The 14,667-nt window shown below is 42.0% G+C and overlaps 1 protein-coding gene across 3 annotated transcripts in view; it reads left to right on the top strand.

Annotated features, from left to right (window-relative positions):
- Nucleotides 1-14,667, top strand: part of MRPS27 (mitochondrial ribosomal protein S27) — a 120,655-nt gene that overhangs the window by 73,634 nt on the left and 32,354 nt on the right. The window lies entirely within an intron of this gene.

Raw genomic sequence — 14,667 nt, 5'->3', positions numbered from 1 at the left:
GGAGGAGCAGTGAGGCTTTTGGAGACCAACCATTAGACTCTGAGGCGTCCCACTTCATTCATTCAGTTCCTGGCACTATGTCCAACATTGGGGCTCACAGAAGCGAGGCATCTCTCCTCTTAGGCCCTCAGTTTCCTCACCTGTCAAATAATGAAGTAGAATTAGACCCTCCTTTTAGTCAATTCAAGTATAAAATACCATGAATCTAAGTTTATTTTTTAATAGCATTTTAGGCCAAATAACTTGGAATATCCCTCCCCTCTTTCCTAAATGCCAGCTATTGCAAATTTCAGTTCTTACAATTCAGACATTTTAGTCTAATTCCCACATTTTCAGAGAAAGAAACTGAGGCCTAAGCGCATGGGTCCATTCACCCATGGTACTTAGTCTTTTTTTATTGCCCCTGACACTTACTTTAAATATGGGAAGTGTTCTTTTCCTTTTAGGTCATAAAACATTGTGTGGCGACTTGTCTGGTACATAATAGACGTCTAATAAATGCTTGTTGCCTTGCCTTGCCTTTTGGACAGCTCCAAGCAGCCATCGATTTCTGCGATGGTCAGGAAAAACCCTTTTGTTCTGAAGGGCAGAGGAGAATATATTTCACACAGGCTTTTTTTTCTGCCTTGTTGCTGTGTTCTGTTTCTCCTCAGAAAGAGGGGTAAGTAAAGATTGTGCACAGCTTTCATTTGTCTGAACAGGGAAAATGAATTTGGCTTTAGGATAATTTATAATGAAAACCTCAGCCTTCAGGAAAGGGAGGGAAAACAAATTTTAATGTATTGCACAGTTCCATGAAGAAGAGAAAAATCTATATATTTCTATGACAGACTGGCAAGGGAAAATATAATTAGTGCAAGTGTTGGTTATAAATTAGACTTTATTATGGTTGCATGGGGACTGTGAAAAGCACCAGAGACTATCTGATTCCATCGTCACCATAGCAACAGCTCACCCCATCATTCGCTCATATTTCTGAGCCTATCTTACACAGCATCCTAAAACTTGATTATTAATGGGTATTTATATACAAATCCAATTTATTTTTCAACATAAGAAACTGATGGGTAGGATTTAAGTTATTTTTTAATAAGCGTCCTAGCTGCTTGGTGGTCACTTGCTCATCACTGGTTTGGAGAAAATATAATAACCACCCTGCCATAAGGCATTCTTTTTTCTTGGACAAGCATTATTTTAGTTAGGTGCTTATCTACTATGTGTTAAGGTGGTAGAGATGCAAAGATGAAAAATAGTCCTTGTCTTCAAGGAGTTTACAATCCAAAAGGAAGGCTAGAACTCCTTTTTTTGTGTGTTATTTTGTGATTTCTTCTGGTTTTCAGATTTTCTCCTTAACTGCACTGAACCTTCCTTTGTTCCTAAGCAAAAACATTTCTGTAGAGCCAGTCAAACTGCAGCTGCCTCTGACCATTCATCTGCCTTCCACATCCATGGTCCTCACCTCTCTGCTGAAGGGAGGGAACTTTCATTATGGATGGCCCCTGGTCTGGACCTTGGATAGTTCATCGAGATTTAGCCATCTTCCTCTTGTTATTTGTGTTGTTATAACTCTTATGCATATTGTTCCCTTCATTCTTCATTGCGTGTCACTTGGCGTGTTTTGCATCATTTCTAACGGCACAATAATACTACATTGCATTTTTCATAATTCATTCAGCCATTCCCCAGGCAGTGTGCATCCATTCCGTTTTCACCTTCTTGATATAGAAGTAGGTTTTTGTCAGCTGGATATAGGAGAAAACTTGTCAATCCTTCCTTTCTTACATTTCCTATGGATACTGGAAGGGTAGAGTTACAGTGAGAGACACTGTGAACCTGAGTAACTCCCCATCCCGGAAATGGACCTCAGAATAACATTCACGTTCACGTCTGTGTGTTCTTGTGCTTGGTACTGAATTAAATTGCCCAGGGTACCCTTAACTGAGAATGTGCTGAGAAAAGGAGAAAGGTCAGTACTGTAGTGGAAAGAACCATGCTGGCTTAGGCAGGTGAACTAAAATCCATATTTTGCCACCTGTAAAATGGAGGTAATGCTGAAAAACCAGGAAAATATTAGATAGTGTTTGTAAAAGTATTTCAGACCTTCCGGAAGGTGATTTGTCCCAGAAAATGATCTTGTTGGATGTGCTGAAAATCCTAATGCCATTCGCTTTCCAAGTTGCCTGTCTTCTTTTTCTGATAATTAAGGGTTTTGTAATATTTTTTCCAAGCTTCTATAATTTTCCCTGCAAAAGGAGAATTTTGACTTTCTGAAAAGGCAACTTCTGGGTAAAGCAGTCAACCTCAAATTTATGAGGCCCAAAACAGTTAAGTACTGGGGAATACAAATTTGCTTCCTTTGCGCTTTCAGAAATAAAATGTCTTCCTATAAATAACTGACTACAAGTAGATCATCTCCCCTATGGAGTGTGAGTGTGGAGAAAGCATTGAGTTTAAGGATAAATAAAATGCAGCTCGCTTGTTGGTGTCCAAGGCTACATCTCATTGCCATGACAACAGCATAGCTTTCCTTGAACCACATGCGTCTTTTAATCTGTGACCCCGCTGCTTTACCATCGCCTGTCACAGCCATCTCCTTCAGTCATATATTACACAGCCACTCAAGGTTGTTCTAGCTTTGTGTTGGGGGATTGAGTAGACTTTGGGGGAAGGGATGTCAGAAAGGGAAGCTCACTATCCCTTCTCGGTACCTTAGGCTCAAAGCATCAATCCTTTTTGGGAACCTAGTCGTTCCTGGGAGCGAGGGAGAAATGAGGCTGGCTTCTCAAAGAGCTCCTTCAACCTGGTACCTTGTTGGGGAGTGAGGAATGGTGAAGGGGAGGAGATAGACTGCCCTAAACATGTCGGGCTCCCCCTGCAGGCTTTTCCCTTCAGCTCCAGTTGATCCCTAAACCAGATAAAGGGAAAGTTCCAAAATAAGGCAGAAAATTTGGCTGTAACTGTGTTTCTCATTGGCACTGATTCCTTGTGCTGTGGCCACCCTCAGATCACAGAATTGTAGAGCTGAAAGGGAACGTGGCAACCATTGGGCCAACTCCCATGCCAAATGGAGAGCGGCCCCCCCCAATAGCCACCCTGACAACCAGTCAGCCACCTTCTGCTTAAATGTTTCTAATGATGAGGAAGCCATTGCTGTCAGAGGGGATTTCAGCTGGGGATATCTCTAATTGTGAGGAAGTTTTTCTAGACATTACGCCTAAATGTGCCTAGATTTTCCTTTGTAACATTTCCACCCATTTCTTCTAGTTCCGTCCTCAGAAGCCAAACAGAACAAGTCTGGTCCCATTTTCCTTCTGCCTTGGGGCCCACTGTCCTGATTGATGAGCCTGCATACCCCTGCCATCTTATTGAGAGCTCTTAGCCTGCCTCCCTTTTCTGTATCCCTTCCCCCTTCCCCTTCTGCAACTGCTTCTAGAAAGAAGATATGCCAATTAGCTCCCCTAACACTCTAGTCTACCTTCCTGTGACTTCCCAAACTGGAACACCCCTCCCTCCCTAAGCACCACTCCCTTAGATGGGCCAGCTCCCTCTATTAAAATGGAAGGGACTGTCTCACATTTATCCCCAGGACTTTGCCCAGTGCTTGTTACTTAGAGCTTTAAAATGCTGTTTTCCTTCATGTCACCAGACATCCTTTTGTATGCTGGAGCACAGCTATGTATCATGTTACCTTCTTTCACCTCACCTTCCCTTCCCTTTCCCCTGTCTTTTCTTCTCCAGGGCTAAACATCCCCAGTTCCTTCCCAGGCGTCAGGTTGTGGGTTTGCATAGTGGAGGGTTTCCCAGATGGGAGCTCCTCTGAACAAATGAAATAACAGGTCTGGACCAAAAACAGACAGACAAAGAAAAAGTCAGAATCAGGTTAAAAGTAGCAGTTGCCTCTAGCTTTTCTGCCTTCAGTGATTGTTTTTCAGATTTTCTTCTCTGTTTGCAAAGGTAGGATGCTTAGATAATTCAGCTTTCTACGTCAAAGCCATAGTCTACTATCAGTTTTAAGATTCAGAAATTTATCATCTGTTGCTTCTGCCGGGCTTGGTCAGTTGTAATATATTCTGTCCTTCCTTTTCTCTCCTTTTAGAGAAGGGTGGGGTAGCTGGATAGTGCAATGGATAGACCACTGGGCTTAGAGTCAGGAAGATTCCTCTTCATGAAGTGAAATGCCACTTCAGACACTTACTAGCTGTGTGACCCTGGGCAAGTCACTTAACCTCATTTGCCTCAGACTCCTCATCTGTAAAATAAGCTGGAGAACGAAATGCAAATCACTCCAGTATCCTTGCCAGGAAAACTCCAAATGGCATCACAGAGACTTGGACATGACTGAAACAACTAAGAGAAGGACAGACAACAAAAAAGTCATGTAAAGCTAGGTAGTGGGATATGATATAAAAATACTAATAGCATTTACACAGCTATTTAAAGTTTGCAAAGGTGAGTGTATGTACACACGCGCGCGCGCACACACACACGCCCATGTTATTCTAACAACCCTGGGAGGTAGGTTCTATTATTACCCCCATTTTACAGATGAGGAAACTGTGGCCAAAAGAGTTTCCATTACTTGCCCAGGGTCACATAGCAAGAAAGTGTCTGAACCCAAGTTTGAACTCAGATTTTCCTGTTCTGTAGCCAGTGCACCATTTTGATGCACAGACAAGGAAGATTATCTGAGAAACACATGTGACTTTGTGAGGGCCCAGAGAATTTCACTTCTATCTTTGGAAAGAAAGGGAAGATCAATTTAAGGTTTCAGGGAAACAGTAAGTGGTATTTAAACTGGACCTTGAAGGATTGATAAGATTTCAGTGGACAGACACCCGAGAAAGAGAAAAGCAGCTGAGAAAAGGTCTGGAGGAAGGGTAGGGGACCTGCAGATTCCAGGCCACATGTGGCCTTCTAGGTCCTCAAGTGCAGCCTTTTGACTGGGTCCAAGTTTTACAGAACAAATTCTTTTATTAAGGGCATTTGTTCTGTGCAGTTTGGATTCAGTAAGAGGATCACACTTGAGGACCTAGAGGGCCACATGTGACTTCAAGGCTGCAGGTTCCCCACCCCTGGTATGGAAGTATAAGGGCCAGGAGTCCCATTTGCCTGGAGCTGGCATTTTTCAGGATGCTCATGTCTACGGCCCAGAACAACGAACAGTGGAGGCTTTGGAAAAGATCTTCTCTTCCCCCCCTCCCCAACGCACTCCCCAGGTCAGGTTTCTGCAGTGAAATCTGTCTGGCATCTATTTAATCATGATCCATCAAAGCTTTTAAAAATGTTTTAAAATTAAATAAGAAATAAAAAACGGGGTAGTGGAGCCAGAGAGAAAAGAACATGTATTTGCCAAGAAGCGCTCCCTCCCTTCCCATCTGACTCATGCTTAGCAAAGGCCAGTGACTTTGGAAGAATGCCTGCCTGCAGTCACAGTGAGGCAAGACCACCTTGGCATTTTCAAACATTCTTTCATTTTCTCAGACAATAAAAGATGTTTTTCAAACAGTTCATTCCCTATTTCTAGGCCAGCCTAGGGCTTTTTTTTTTTAACTATAAAATGATTGCTGCATCAAAGTTGGCATTGCAGACAGATGGGCCCAGACCTTGCTCCCTGTTTCTGCTGGTTAATAAAGAAACCTCTCTCTGCCGTCCAATTTTTTAATCTTTCTTTTCTTTCTTAAAGATTATTATTAATTCGAAGGGACTTGTCCATTAATCTCTAAGCTTCCTTGCAGTGGATGTCTTTCCATTTGAAAGTCTAATTATATGCTCATTCTTGTACATTTTATTACCTTAGAATTCCACACGCTGCCACCACCACCCCCCCCTTTTTTTTTTTTTTAACACCCTCCGGCTCTGACTTGAGAAAGGTGGTTGCTGATTTAGTTAACTTGTTTGAACCAAGTATAGCAATTGCTGTGAGATGTAGTCATGCTGAATTTCACCCACTTGGGGGCACCAAATAGACAAAAAAGGTCCCTTTACTTTTCCTCTTCATAGATTGTTAAAAGCCTTTTGGCCTCTCAAAGTTGGGTGACCTTGCTCTCAGAAACCCTGGGGTGAATTGAGCCTGGTACTTCTAGACTGAGAATTCTAAATCACTACCATTTTAGGGAAAGAACCAAAAGAACCAGTCACCCTTCTTTTTTCCCTCCAGAATAGGGTTTTGTTTATCTGGACCTATGAGATAAAATGCCTAAGTCTTTAAGATTTCCAGAGATTGAGATAGCTTCACAGTGTCCCTATACCTCCCTTCTCCCCTCCCCTTCCCAGTTTGGTTAAGGGCTAAAAAGGTACTTTGGGTCATCTGTTCCCACCCCCACCCCCTTTTTACATTTTACAGATGAAGACAGTGAAAGACCGAGAGAACTGAACTGGCCAAGGGCAGTCCAAGTCAGTACCAGAGCTAAGGTTTGAACACAGAAGAGTCTCCAGTTTTCTCAGTTTTCTATCTTTTCTTTTTTGTTTCTGTCTCTCTGTTCTTCCTCTTTCTTTTCCTCATTCTTAGAGTCCATCTATGTCATGTCCTCAAAATATCAATCATCAAAAACTTAACACCAAAAATTTGTAAGAGTGATCTTCTTTGGATGGTTTTGAAAGTTAAGCAGTATTAGGGTGGGGAAGGTAGAGGACCAAAGCCATTTTTATTTTATGGAAAGTTTTCATTGTAAAGGCAGACAGACTCTTGGATAGAAATTGAACATGGATGAAATGGTCATTTGAGTGAAACCCATTTCACTAATGGAGGAATAAATCACTGAAAATGTCATTTCCCACATAAGCTGATCCTCCATTAAGATCTACTTTGCCACCCTATGCCTTTCTTTGAGCTTCACTGTTTCTTCTAGTTATAGGGCAGGTTGTATGGCTTCTATCCCAGAAGTGTCTTGAGTCTCACCTAACTGCTCCTGTCCCTACTGGGAATAATGACAATTGATTCATAAAGGACCTAGACAAATAATGGAATATAAGCTGAAAGCAGTGGAGCCCAACCATGTGGACTCAGGGTTGAAGCGGCTTTATTTCATAGTCATCGACATTTTGGTTTCATTGCCCATTCACGGAGAAGTGCTCTAAGCTGTCGCTTGATGAACCAATTTCCTGCTAGTATTAAATGTCAAATCTGCCATTCTTATCACCAGAGGCACAGAACTATTCAAGATCTCAGGTTCAAAGAAATCAATAATTTTTTCATAAGTATGTATATATACCCCATACATGTATACGTGTTTGTGTGTGTGTAGATCAACAGTAAACATTCATTTAGGCTACTGCTCTTTAGTCTCTCAGACATGCCATTCATTATCTTGTATTCATAAGTGGAGCCCAGAAAGGACTTCAATATCCCCAAACATTTTTCCTTTCTCAGAGTAGAACTTCCCAGTGATGTAAATGAAATAGTTACGATAGCTTTTCTGTATATACACTTGTGGCTTTTCCAGAGCTCCATCACATCAGAATGACTTGTACCATCATGGGTTCTTTGTTTCTGTCTCATGTGTTTATCATGTTTTATTTTACATTACAGTTCATAGCATATATGCAGTGTCTACACACACACACACACACACACACACACACACACACACACACACTCACGTACACAAGACTCAGTCATGTATAAATGAATTTCACCTGGATTCTAACCACAGTGCACAGGGCTGCACATACCATGGATGCTTATTCTTGTTGCTAATAAATATTGGATATTGAATTGAAAGTATCTCCTTTTTCTCCTCACAACCACTTTGAGAGGTGGGACAGGAAAGTGTTTTTTAAAAATTTTCTAGATATTTAACATAGGGAGGAAATGGAAAAAAATTCTCTCTGATTTTGTTGTTTTTCAGGCGTTCAGTTGTGTCTGACTCTTTGACACCATAGGCATAGAGTACTAGGACCTTCTGTCCTCCACTGTCTCTTGAAGTCTGTCCAAGCTCATGGTCATTGCTTCTATTGACATTATCCCTCTCATTCTCTGCCATCCTGTTTGCCTTTTTCCTTCAGTCTTTCCCAGCATATGGGTCTTTTCCAGTGAGTCCTGCCTTCTTCCTACGTGGCCAAAGTATTTAAACTTCAGCTTCAATGTTTGACCTTCCAGTGAATTGCCTGGATGAGTTTCTTTAATTATTGACTGATTTGATCTCCTTGCTTTCCAAGGGACTCTCAAAAGTCCCACACTTTGAAAACATAGATTCTTCAGTGCTCAGCTTTCCTTATAGTCCAACTCTTCACAGCCATACGTTGCTACTGGAAAAACCATGGCTTCTATACGGACCTTTGTTGGCAAGGGGATGTCTCTGTTTTTTAGTGTGCTGTCCAAGTTTGCCATAGTTTTCCTTCCAAAGGGCAAGTGTCTTTTATAATTTCATTGTTCTAGTCATTGTCAGCAGTGATCTTTAAGACCAAGAATAGAAAATTAGACACTACTTCCCTTTCTTGGAAATGATGGGACTTCTTGCCAAGATCTTGGGGTTCGGTTGTTGGGTTTTTTTGACGTTAAGCTTCAAGCCAGCTTTTATACTCTCCTCTTTCATCCTCATCAAGAGGCTTCCTAATTCATCTTCACTTTCTGCTGTCAGAATAGTATCATCTGGATATCTGAGATGGTTGGTATTTCTCTGGCAACCTTAACTCCAGCTTTTGATTCATCCAGTCTGGCATTTCACATAATCTTCATGTAAGTTAAATAAATAAGGTGACAACATATAGCCTTGTACTCCTTTCCCAATGCTAAACCAATCAGTTGTTCCATGTTTGGTTCTGATGTTGCTTCTTGGACTACATACAGGTTCCTCAGGGATCAAGTGAGATGATCTGATCCTCCTATCTCTGAGGACTTGCCACGTTTTTTTTGTGATCCACACGGTCAAAGGCTTTAGTCAATGAAGCAAATGTAGATTTTTTTTTCTGGAACTCTCTTACTTTTTCCATAATCTAGCCAATGTTGGCAATTTAGTCTCTAGTTCTTCTGCCTCTGAGAACCAGCCTGCTCTTCTTATAATTCTTGGTTTTCATGTTGCTGTAGCCTAACTTGTACAATATTAAGCATAACCTTTTTGGCATGTAAAATGAGTACAGTTGTTTAGTATTTTGAACATTCTTTGATGTTTGCTGCACTTTAGGATTGGAGCATAAACTGACCTGGCCTAGCACTCCATCCACTGCGCCACCTAGCTCAAGGAAAGAGTTACTTTATGGGTATGTCTATAGGAAAGGTCGGAGGCCATGAGGTGACGAATGTTACATATGTTGTCAGTAAGTAAGCATTTATTAAGTATATTCTATATGCTGGGCATGCAAATTCAAACAAGGAAGTCCCTGACCTCAAGAAACTTCTAGTCTAATCCGAAGATGGCAACTCACAAAAGCAAGCTGAGGATGTACCCAGCTCGGGGGCATGCCAAGAGAAGTACAAAGAGATATTGCATTGGGTGATTTTTGCTTAATTATTTTTCTTTGTAGTAAGGTAAGATTCATAAGATAGGATAGGGAGGCAGGGAGAGGAACCACCCTATATGTGGAAATGCTATGCCAGGAGAACAAAGGGATCCAACAAAATGTGAGGGAATAGACATTTCTTTTTTCCTGTCTTGCATCTGATTATTTCCTATTCTCCTTCCCTTCCCATCATGTGATGTCATGGGCTGGCATCTACAGATAGCTCAGGGGACAGGCTTGCAGCTTTGTTCTCCAAACTTAGGACTGGATGCATTTAGCCGCTCACAAGACAGGGCACCCTGCTCCTTTGTTACCCAACTTCGTTTCAGAAAATGTGTCGTTTTTCCGCATTCATTGAGCACAGCATATTGGCAAAATTTTAGTCCTTTTCCTTTATTCCTTTTATGCCTCTTCACCAAAAAAACTCGTCTCCCTTTATCACAGTGAGGAAGCAGGGTCAAGTTTTATCCAAGTCAAGTACTTTATCAAGGTTACGGAGTATCTTTATACACATCACCTCCTTAAAGTTACATAGCACCCTTGAGCTAGAGGGATATCTAAGAAGGATGTTTAATTGAACCGCATCCCCATTCAAGACATCTGATGGGCTTCTTCAGGGGCCCAAGTTCAGAAGTTTTTCTGCTGAGTTCTTTTTTAGATTTAATCTTTTCTTCTCTCACAAAGTATGACTTTTTCCTGGTCAATCTGACACTTGTTTTTTGGTGTACATCTGTTTTACTGTAAACCAGAAATCCTTAAGCTACTCAGAGGCCAGATGCTAAGTATCATCCCTTTTCCATCACCCTAATCACATTCTAGACCCTGGAATAGCCTTAAAGTCTCCTAGAACTAACAGCTTGTGACTCCTGAGTGACTTCAGGCTGGGAGTGAAGGGTCAGAGAGCTGGGGGAAGGCAAGGGAGTAGGATGGTTCCAAACGTACACTACACCCAGTGCTTGGCTGGGATTGGGACATTGGAGGTTCAAAGTTTGAGAGCTAACTGATCTGAACAAGAATTGGAGGGCACATCATAGACCTTCCTTTTTACTGCAACTCTAGGCAGCTAGATGGTATAGTGGAGAGAATGACGGCCTTGGAATCAGGAAGACCTGAGTTCAAATCCTGCCTCAGACATTTTCTAGCTATGTGACGATGGGCAAGTCATTCATCAATAAAGTGGGAATAATAATACCCCCTCCCTCATAGAATTATTATGAAGGTCAAATGAGATAATCTGCTTTGCAAACCTTAAAGTGCTATCTATATTAATGTTGGCTTTTCTCTATTCTATTCTTTCCTGTTCTTGTAGGGATCCCAGGAGGCATCCTGGCCCTTAGATGGGTTTGAGGTTGACTCTGTCCTTGGTCCTGATCTCAACGCTTCAGTGACTATGAAGTTGTCTTAGGAAAGAAGTACTCAGTACCAGCCAGTGCCAACTTGGTACAGAGTAGCTTAGTTTCTTTTGCTACTTCTCTTTGCCAACACAATATCAGAAAACCAACCCTCAAGGCTTTGTTGAGTTTGGAAATAGCTTTGCTCTTCTCGGCTGAATAATTCCCACTCCTTGGATGCTTGTTTTCTCATTTATCTTATTTTCCATTTGTCCCTTTGTCCTCTGTACCCTTCTCTCCTTTCCCTGGAATCTTTCCAAGTTTACCACTTCTGTGGATCCCTCATTCCATTCCCTCTGAGTATGGAATCCAACCCTCCAGCCCTCATCCTGGGACAGACAATCCTGGCCATGTTTTTCCTCTGTCAATCCTCCATGAGGGATCCTCTCATCCCAGTGAAGGCTTTCTTCCCTCAGGGAGTGCCAGTGTCCACTTGGTCCATCTATAATCCCGCATGCCCTTTTCCCATTTCCCACACATCTCTTAAAAGTAAGAAGTAGCCTTGCCTTTTAAAGTCCAGATTCTTAGAGATGATGATTGAAAATATGGCAGAAAGAAAAAAGTACAATAGGATTGTGCTTAAATACATAAATGTGAGAAATTCCTCAAGATTTTCCTCTAGCCCACACCTTTATATACCTTTGTTTGACACTTTTGGGGGAATATTACTTAATTTGAGCTTTCAAGAGTTTATAACTCACCTAACTGAACACCCTTGTCATTTAGGAAATGTAGAAATGGTGTCAAAGGTTTGATTGTTGAACAGGAGGTTGACCTTGATGACTCTCCAAGCCCCTTCCTATTCTTGGATTCTGTGATTTTATGATTCACTCTCTAGTAAAGAATTGTCTTTGGTCAAGAGCACTTCTTTTTGAAGTGTGATAAAAGCCTTGTCTTTAGAATCCATTATGAGACTGCAGGCTTCATACATAACCTTGTGAAAGCAACTAGAGCATCATTTTCTCAAAATATGATTGGGCCGGTGCCCTCAGAGTTGATGTAAACATGGTCTTCCGAGAGCATTGTGGGGGAGAGAAATGAGTCCTTTTGAAATGGGAAAGGGAATGCCCAGGCTTTGCTTGGGAAACCGAGTGTTATATCCTGATACATAAATATTCTCATATCATTTCCTTGCTGGTTATTTCTCCTTTGAGGAGGCTTTTGTTATAGTCGTCACTGAATTCCACGGTCCAGGCTTGGTTGGTAGGATGCATAGCAACAGTCTGGACACGACAGCCAGTGGCATCTCCTTAGCATCCCCCTGTCTCCCCACTCCTCCCCTCCCCCCCCACCATCCACTCAGCTCCCACTTCTCACTCCATTGCCACTGCATGCAGTATTCCCTGGGGAGGAGGGAGGAGGGATTGGAAAGGCTTTTAAAAAAAAAAAAAGGAGGTTGGTGGCTCTAATAATCTGATAAATGTTCTGGAAAGCTTGCTTATTCATATGGAAGAGCCAAGCCAGTCCTGCAACTAACTAGCGGAGCTACCAGGCCTCCAGGCTGCTGGCATCTGCGGCACATTAGCTTTGCTCAGCAGTGAGCAGCTTTTATTTTTAAAGCTGGAGGTGGCAGGGGAGCCCCAAAGACATAACCACATACGTGGCAGAAAGGCTCTTTGCTTCCTTTGACTTGGGCTGCAGTTTGGTTTATGCAGATCCTGTGTTGGGTTTGTATTTACTGTGCTACAATAAATGATCTCCTCATATCTGCTTACTCTTTCATTCCTTCTTCCCTCTAAGCAGTTTCTAGGTCCTGCAGCCTGTCTTAATGAGCTTCACTTGAATAACTCTCTCCTGTGGCCTTTCATTTCAGTCTTAGAGTGGAGAAGAGCATCGTCTTAGTTCCAGTTGAAGTCCAGAGAACTTTATTAAATTGTCCAAGGTCACACAGGGAAGGATCCATAGCAGAACTAGGATCTGACTCACTCAGAAGCCAGGGTTCTTTCAATTCTACCATACCATTTCCACTGTACTTTTGGAGGCAGTGGGGTTAAGTGACTTGCCCAGGGTCACAGAACTAGTATGTGTCTGAGGTCAGACTTGACCTCAGGTCTTCCTGACTCCAGGGGACCAGTGCTTTATCCACTGCACCCCCTAGCTGCCCTCATTTCCATTGTTTTTTAATGCTGTACCCACATCCCCTTACTCCCTTTTCCCTTCCCTTATCCATAGACTGTCAGACATAAATTACTATCCGCCGTGAGACAGTCACTTGAAACGTTGTTGTCAAGAATGTGAAATCCAAGTGGAGTCTTATCTCCAGGCGTATAGCTAGGGCTGGAGAAGCCTGGTTGTTTCAACCATCTGAATGTCAAGGACAGGCCTTCCATAGAAAGTTTTCATTTTGTTTATTGCTGTGATCCATTAGCCACAAGGAAGCAGCTTTCAAGAAGGTGGGTCCACGAAGCACATTTCTTTGGAAATTTTAACTGTCTCCCAACCATTCTTCTCACCCTTCCTCCTTCCAAAAGATAGATAGGTAGATAATGTGTGTATATATGTGTGTTTATGTATATAAAATCAGTACATATGTATATGTGTGTGTGCATGTGTGCGTGTGTCAGTGTGCATGTCTGTGTAAGATCTGTTCACTCATTTTCTTAGCCTGGAATGCAGAATTAAAGTAATGCTTTAAAACCCAGCTCAAATACCACTTTCCCCATGAAACCTTCTGGGCTGTCCTCAGTTAGTAATGCCCTCGCCCCCTTCTAACCACTCTTCTGTGAATTTACCATGTGTTATTTTCCATTGCAGTTATTTGTATGTCTCATGCCTTCCTACCAGACTATAAGCTCCATAAGAGTTTCCAATAACTGTGTCTTATTTTTGTGTGTTTGTGTCCCACTCCCCCTGTCCCTACACAATACCTGCCAGCCCTGCACTCTGTAGATGCATCGTAATAAATGTTTCTTGGATCAACTCAAATGGAAGAGTGTAAAAGTTGGAAGGGTGAAATATTGTCATTTGCCAAACTTTTCTGTTTGTTTTTGTAAAATCCTCATTACTTGGCCTCTCTCTAGTTTTAACCCACTAGTTCTTCCATGTACGCGGCAGTCCAACCATACTGTTGCTCACATCCTCCAACTCCCATCTCTGTGTCTTTGTCCTGGCTCTCTCCCATGCCCAACCTGCTGTCCCTCCTCACCTCCAGCTCTTAGGATTCCTGACTCAGGTGCCTTCTCCTCCCCCAGGAGGCCTTTCCCATCCCCCTTATCTGAGTTGTCCCCTGCCTTAGAATGAGAACTTCTTGAGAGCAGGTTTGACGTTTTTCTTCATTACATCCAGGACTCAGGCATAATTCCTGGCACAGAAATACTTGTTGATTGATTGAGGTGTGTGCTTTTGCTTCAGTGTGAAAATAGCCAAGCGTTCTTCTCATCCCTGAAGGAAACGTCAGTGTCGCTCAGTGTTGATTTCCTTTCAGGTTTGCAGCGCTGTTTCATTTTCCACCTTTGTTCTGGGTGTTTTATTTTCGGCTTCCAAAATGGGGGCTTAAAAGCCTTCTGCTTTAAATATACGTATGTATTTACACGAGTCTCTCCTTATTAGGGAAGCATTTTACACAGATCTCATATTGAAACAAGATGTTGGAAGTGCTGTATAAAATAGGAGAAATCCCTGCCTGGGATATTTGTGGCTTTTTTTCTCCTTTTTCTCATTTGCTTTCCCTTTTAAGAATCCCATACTGACCGAAATAGAGTGTATTTGTGCTGACCTCAAATTTGATTGGTATTTATTTTTATTTTTCCATTTTGTTGACTTAATCTATGATATTTGGAGAGCTTGCTTGAGGAAAATGGAGGAATCTTATCACACTGGAAATTAGTAGTTTGCACTT

Source organism: Notamacropus eugenii, chromosome 4, assembly GCF_028372415.1.
Source record: "Notamacropus eugenii isolate mMacEug1 chromosome 4, mMacEug1.pri_v2, whole genome shotgun sequence".
Classification (NCBI taxonomy): Eukaryota; Metazoa; Chordata; class Mammalia; order Diprotodontia; family Macropodidae; genus Notamacropus; species Notamacropus eugenii.
Note: the sequence above shows the minus strand (reverse complement) of the source record. Positions and strands in the feature narration are given on the sequence as shown.